Source organism: Callospermophilus lateralis, chromosome X (genome assembly GCF_048772815.1).
Source record: "Callospermophilus lateralis isolate mCalLat2 chromosome X, mCalLat2.hap1, whole genome shotgun sequence".
NCBI lineage: Eukaryota > Metazoa > Chordata > Mammalia > Rodentia > Sciuridae > Callospermophilus > Callospermophilus lateralis.
The window spans coordinates 24,291,849-24,299,452 of record NC_135325.1 but is presented as its reverse complement, the minus strand read 5'-3'; the positions used below and the strand labels follow the sequence as shown (position 1 = coordinate 24,299,452).

Below are 7,604 nucleotides of genomic sequence, written 5' to 3'. Positions count from 1 at the left end.
ATACTCTACTCCCTACAGGCTTTTCTCAAAACAGCAGCCAGATCCTATTTTTTGTATGCATGCACCAAATCAGATCCTATTTTTTGATGTCAATATTTCACATATCTCTCAAAGGAAGGTACAAATTCTTAGGATGTCCTGCTAGGCCTGCTGACATCTGGCCCTTATTACTTCTAGAACCTCTCCTCCTATTCCTCTTGCTTTTACTATTTCATCTCCAGCCATAATGACCACTGTTCATATTCCTCAAACATACTAGTCATAGTTTAACTCAGAGTTCCTTTACAGTTTCCTCTTCTTGGATTATTCTTCAAAAGGTGTATTCATGGCTGTGTCTTAACATCTCTCAGTGTGGTTTTCCCCAACTTCTTATTTTAAATGACAATCCCTCCCCAATTGTTAGTATCTAACAATTATATATTTTACTTATTTATTTTTTATCTGTATCCACTCACTAGAATGCAATCACCATGAGGACAGGAATTTTTTGTCTGTGTTTTTTCCTGTATCCCCCATATCTAGATCAATGCCTGACATACAATTTGTGCCCCAATAGATATTTCTGGATCTCTGTGACCATAATGTCAAAATCTATTCATTGACATCTGAACTTTATTATCTGTTTTCTTGATCAGTTTCTTGATTGTATTCTTCTGACACAAGCAGCCATAAAAATGTGCATTTTAAACATAGGATTTGATTCTTTTTCTTGTCTTTTTTCCTCTAGCTCATGTACTATGAACTTTAAGCATTTTGTTAGACATTATAAGTCAATCATAACCACCATTACATATTGTAATCACAAAATTAAAAACCAGATGCAATAAGCAAGCAAACTGGCACTCATTTTTCTACCTGAAGGAGGGACAGCCCAGTTTGGTCATATTGGCCAAGAGCAAGTATACACTCTAGCTTAGCAGATATGAGAAAAATGTCAATTATACCTTTCGGTCCTACAATGTATGTGTATGGATGTGTGACTTGAATGTACTATGATAGTACATTGCTATATAGGATACTGCTGAAACATGTATTCCTCCATTTAAACTTGATGAATTTGAGTAAAGTACAATAAATTGGCAAGCAGGGATGTAGGTGTTCCTTTAATTAAATTCTTTAATTTAAAAATTATAACAGCTTTCTACATGTAGTCATTTCTAAGGTTTACTCCAGTATTCAGGATGTTAGAAGGAAAGGAGTGATTAAGAATCTCTATGGTGATATAGTTCAACAGCTGTTAAATAATAACCTAGTAATGATAATGTGTGAACACACCTGCCTTTTGTCTTGTGGTAAGCCAATATTTCCACTTCTACATCTGTGGTTCTCAGTGCTATAAAAAGTTCCAATGCCAAAAATACAAGTAGAATTTATTCTCTGATATAGTCCATTTCTAGAACATGTGAATGAATGCAAGAGGTGGTAGTTAAAAGAACACATATGTCCCAAATAACTGATATTGTTTATGATTCTGGAATACCCATGTCCACACACTTCTCCAGCTGTTTTCAATATGACACAACTGCTCAAAATGACCCAGAATTCCCATGAGATAAAATAAGGGATAATATTCAGAAAGAACCTGGGTCTCAGTCCATAATCTAAAAGGCAATCCATTACCAGTGATCAAACAGAGCTAACTGCTTTAGACTGGCAAGGATTCGCAGAATCATGAAGCTAGAAGGATCCAAGAGATCATCAGTTTAAGCCTTTCCTTTAACAATGAGGAAATGAAGCCTACAGTGGTCATAATAGAGGGAATCACTGAATGAATATAAAAAGGAGAGTCACAGAATCATATCTGTGCTTTAGAAAGATTGTTTTCTTCAAAAATTGAAAGCTATATTTGAATGGAGGCAGATCTGTCAGGTGTAAGTAGAATAATCAAGAAATGAGGAAACCTCAACTAGGGCAATACCAAGAAAGGTGGAGATACTTAGAAAGAGCCAAGAGATACTAAGCAGGAAGGATATATAGGGTTTGATGGCCAACTGGATATGGGTATAACAGAGGAAAAGAGTCAAAGGTTACATCTGCTTTCTGCTCTGGACAATTGGGCCAATGGAGGTGTATCCACCAAGACAAAGAATACAGGCAGGGGGATAGATATGGGGCACAAAGGAAAGGACAACAGCTAATTCGGTTTTGAAACTTGAGTGTGACATTACAGTCTTTTTCCCCCAGGCATCTAAACTATTTGTTATAAGAGAAGGCCTACAGACTCCTTTCTTCTTGGACATACCCACCGTATGGTCACAGCACTTAGTGGTTTTGACATGCTGGCCTTGGACACAGAAGCCCCAGGAATGGTACAGCACCCATGGGCCCCGATCTTCAGTTGCTCCAGGCCTTTGAGTAGATTGTTGTCTAGACCACTGGCCAGAACCTTGCTGGATATTCCATCCTTTACATCCTGCAGTCTGTTCAAGAACCAGTCTGGGGGCTGGGGATGTGGCTCAAGCGGTAGTGCGCTTACCTGGCGTGCGTGGGGTGCTGGGTTTGATCCTTAGTACCACATACAAATAAAATAAAGATGTTGTGTCCACCGAAAACTGAAAAATAAATATTAAAAAATTCTCTCTCTCTCTCTCTCTCTTAAAAAAAAAAAAAAAGAACCAGTCTGGGATCTTGTACTGTCATGGATTCTGCATAATGGTGATCACACATTCAACCTTGTCCTCAGTGAGTCCTCCAGCCCTCTTGGTGAGGTCAATATCTGTTTTACTCAACATCACACGAGCATATCTTTGCCCCATACACTTAATGGCAGAGATAGCAAAGAATATTTTCTACTGCCCATTGATGTTGGTGTTGAGTACTTGGAAAATATGCTTGAACTTTTTAGGGATCACTAGAAACATGGTGGCAGCAGCAATGGCAGCATATAGACCTCTTGTGGAAGCAATTTTACAATCTTATGACAGAAAAAGATATAGATATATCATTTTATGTAAATATGCCTATATGTATACATGCACATAGGCATAATTTCAACACATATGTCCTGAAGATGAAACAAAAATGCAGTAAGATTGATTATGAAAGGCTGGCAGATATGAGCTTTGAAAATGGCTCACTCTAAGGATAGTAAGGGGAAAGGCAGGCTAGACTTCAGAATGAGGAAGTTTGCCTACCCTTTTCCTAAGAGCAATAGCTTGAGTTTCCTTCGAGAAACACTATCTCCCAATCCAAGAACATATGGTCTGAAAGGAGCTAAACCACTCCATTGTGCCCAAGGGTAGGCATGAATCCTAGGTTTGCCCAAGGAGAAGTAATCCTGAGCTTCTTTGGCTAGACACATTGGGAAAAATTGTTAAAGTAATAGGACTAAACGTGCATGGTAGCCATCCTATGACTGCAAGGAGAAAGCATTCTGAGAAAGCCACACAAAGGAAAGCTGAACTGGGTAACAAAAATATATGACAAAAAGTGTGACCTGATAACATTGTTAGAATGCCTGCACCTGACCTTACCTGAAGGCCTTTTAAATTAAAAGACCCTCTATATTCCTCCTTTTTGCTTCAGTGGGAAGCTATCACTTGCAAAATAAAGAGCTCTATATTTATTCAGGTTTTTGTCAATTTGAAGTAGTTTGCTGGGATTTGTTTGGGGAAGTTAGGTAGCTATGGAGGAAAGCCAGAAAAATGTCTGAATTTGCTCAAGTCAAGTTTGAGAACAGAGAATCTCTATAAGATTTTGGGCAATGAATGAGTGAGGTATTGAAATGACACCTGATGTCAAATCCTGCTCCATCAAGCCTAGCTGTTCGACCTTGGGAAAGTTATCTAATCTTCCTAATTTAGGTTCTCTCATCTGTAAATTGGCAATGATAACGGAATCTTTCTCAAAGAATGGTTAGGATAATGACTACAAATGATTTAACTTGGTGTCTAAATAAATGTCAACATTTGTCCAAAATCCTTATTAGTCTGCATAAAGTTGCTTTAAGAAATGGATTATCACAGCTCTCTCACCCCCTAACCTCTTGCATCTTTGTAAGTTGGTTCTCCTTAGAAAAGTCATGGGGTGTTTGCTTTTTGTTTGTTTTGCTTATTCTTTCTCAATGATTCTTAAATGTGTTCCATTTATAAGCCTACAGATTTTTTTCTTTTTCTTTTTCTTTTTTTTAGTGTGACAAATTCTACTTCTAAGGTGAAAAAAGAAACCATGCTGGGTTTTTCAGCTTTTATGTGATTGCTGGTAATAAAGATTCAAGTTGACAAATTTTGTTGCTGATGCATGAGACAGAATAAAATTAATCTTTTTCAAGGCTATCTTGTTCTGCAGCAGTAAAAGACAGGAAGGTAAAAACATATGACAGAAAGCTATGTGGGTGAGCAGATCTGTAAAGAGAGGATAAGCAGACGACTCTTGACTCAGTCATTTTCAGTCTTTTAAGTACTTTGGAAACTTTCCAGTTTCTCCTTGCTTTACCAAATTTTCCCAATTTTGAAAAAAACAAAATCCTAAAAAATGTCTTATGGTTTTCAATTATTTGAGCTACTTCTAGAAAAACTGAGAGAAACTTGGTTCATTATTAGCTAGAAGTTGTAAAAGCTAAACTTAGTTTAAAAAGTAAAAATTGAGGGCTGGGGTTGTGGCTCAGTGGTAGAGCACACGCCTTGCCTGCGTGAGGCACTGGGTTCAATCCTCAGCACCACATAAAAATTAATAAAGGTGTTGTGTCCACCTACAACTAAAAAAATATTTTTTAAAAAAAGTAACAATTGAGGGCTGGGGTTGTGGCTCAGTGGTGGAGTGCTTGCCTCGCACGTGTGAGGTCCTGGGTTCAATCCTCAGTACCACATAAAAAAAATAAATAAAAATATTGTGTTCATTTACAACTAAAATATATATTTTAAAGAAAGAAAGAAAAGTAAAAATTGAGCTGGGTGCAGTGGTACACACCTGTAATCCCAATGGCTCAGGAGGCTGAGGCAGGAGGATCAGAGTTCAAAGCCAGCCTCAGCAACTGTGAGGCTCTAAGCAACTCAGTGAGACCCCATATGAGGATATGGCTGGGGATATGGCTCAGTAGTTGAATGCCCCTGAATTCAATCCCTGGTACCGCCCCCTGCCCCAAAAATGTAAAAATTGAGTTTCTTCAGCTTCTAATTATATTTTCTCTTTCAATTAAAATGTTCCAGAAAACTGCTGAGCATGGTGTTCATCTACAGCTAAAAATATATATTAAAAAAAGAAAGAAAAGTAAAAATTAAGCTGGGTACAGTGGTACACACCTGTAATCCCAATAGCTCAGGAGACTGAGGTAGGAGGATCACAAATTCAAAGCTAGCCTCAGCAACTTAGCAAGACCTGCCTCAAAATATAAAATAAAAAGGGCTGGGGGATGTGGCTCAGTGATTAAGCACTCCTGGGTTAAATCCCTGTACCAGAAAAAAAAGTTCTAGAAAAATTATTATCTTTCTATTAACATATAGGTGGCTGGCTTATATTTACTTGAAATTCACAGTTAGAACCTCCACAGAGCTGAATCTCCAGGCTACCACTATAAGTAGTGGTTTATTTGGATAGTGACTTTTAGCCCCCTCCCTTTGCGGGGTGGGGGGGTGGGGGGTGGGGGTGGGGGTCAAGAATGTCAGGTCAGGCACTGAGGGAACCGCCTGTCAATCAAGGATCTCCTGGCCAATCCTGGATCTTAGCCAGCCTAGCCACACCACCCCCCTCCAGCCCCAATAGGATGAGGGACTCTAAAAACCCCTTTTCCTGTCCCAAGCTTCCCTTCATGCCCTAAACCCAGTAAAAATTCCAGTCTGTTGGAGTCCCTTGCACTTCTCTTAGACCCACTCTGAGAGTTCCTCCTGGGAGCGAAATCTCAATAAAGCCTCCTTCAGCGGCCTTTTAAAATTTGCTTCCTTTTGGTCACCACTGCCTGACCTTACAAAGAATGTTGTACATTTGGATTTGAGTTTTGTGTGACACATATGAAATTGGAATTCAAAAATATAGTACTAGTAGATGCAGAGGATCTATGTAGGTAAATACATGTAAATGATGAGTATAAAAGCATTTAAAAAATGAATGGGCCTTCTAAAAATGGGAGCCTGGAGATAAGTCAATGAAATAGAACATAATGACAGTCTAATAGGCTGCTGCTGCCAGATAAATGTCATGGAAAAGTGGACATATTTATCTCGTCTCAATATTTATTTTTAAATCTGCAGTCTATTATCTCTTCTAATGGCTTTATTTCATTTACTCAATGACTAAATATAAATAAAATGAGACCATTTATTTAGTACAAGATAACTATGGTTTCTGATACAGGCTAAGTATCTAACCCAAAGAAAGATACAGAGGTTAGCCCAAGAGCTAACACACCTAGATATCTCCTCTGTTCTTCCTAATTAACCAAAGTAGCATGAAACCAATTGTTTTGCTATGGTTAAAAATAAAAATAAATCAAGAGGAGGGGCTGGGGTTGTGGCTCAGCAGTAGAGCACTCACCTAGCATGTGTGAGGCCCTGGGTTCGATCCTCAGCACCACATAAAAAATGAATAACTAAAATAAAGGTATTGTGTCCAACTACAACTAAATATATATACATATATATATATATATATATATATATATATATATATATATGAATGAATTTGCTTTCTTGGGAAACATATTTGTATACATTCCCATTATTTTAAAAAATTTCTTGTTTCTCATAAAATATTTGAGAGAAGAAAACTACATTGAATCCTGAGATTTATATACCTTAAATTTGTAAAGTCTTAATTTCTCTTGGGCTGGGGTTTGTGGCTCAGTGATAGAGTGCTCGCCTTGCGTGCGTGAAGCACTGGGTTCGATCCTCAGCACCATGTAAAAATGAAATAAAAATATTGTGTGTCTACCTACAACTAAAAAATATATATTAAAAAAAAGTTTTGGGTTGGGGTTGTGGTTCAGTGGTAGAGTGCTTGCCTCTCAAGCATGAGGCCCTGAGTTCGATCCTCAGCACCATATAAAAATGAACAAATAAAAATAAAAGATATTTAAAAACATTTTAATTTCTCATCTAATATCATCTTCCACCCAAAGCAGGCATCTATCTCTTTTTATCCATTAGGGTAAGGTTGAGTCACATAAAAATAAATATACATTAAAAAATCTAAGCACAGTATGAAAGCAAATGAAAAAAGAAATGGAGGCAGACCTCTACAGATCAACAATGCTTTATTAAGCAATAGAGGGGCACATTTTTGAGGGGAGAATGCCAAGGGGCTACAATAGGGGCTGAATTTTATAGGGCTTAGTAGAGCCAGGTCATGGGAGGAGTTGGTCAATTACTTTTGGTGGGCTTACTTAGTGTGGGCAGGAGGGCAGATAGGGAAGTTCCCTGGGGCCTATTGTACTGGGGATAGCAGGTTCAGTCAGCTAGGAGCCAGGTGTGAGTTCCTTTGTATTCTTAGTTTCCCTTCCTGCCTTCCCTCTGCCTGAGGCCTAGGCTTCTAAGCTCCAATTTACCACAGACATCACCCCACACACATGACTGAAAGGCAGGTAGGAGAACAACTGTAGATAGGGGAAGTGTCCTGGGGCCTATTCTCCATGTCCTAAACAGTATAGCTTTATTTCTGTCTTCTATTTTAAA

General features: G+C 38.3%; 1 pseudogene; it reads right to left on the bottom strand.

The window, feature by feature from the left end:
- Positions 1 to 2,027: 2,027 nt before the first annotated feature.
- LOC143639377 (small ribosomal subunit protein uS13 pseudogene) lies at positions 2,028 to 2,861 on the bottom strand (annotated as a pseudogene).
- Between the last annotated feature and the right edge of the window lie 4,743 nt (positions 2,862 to 7,604).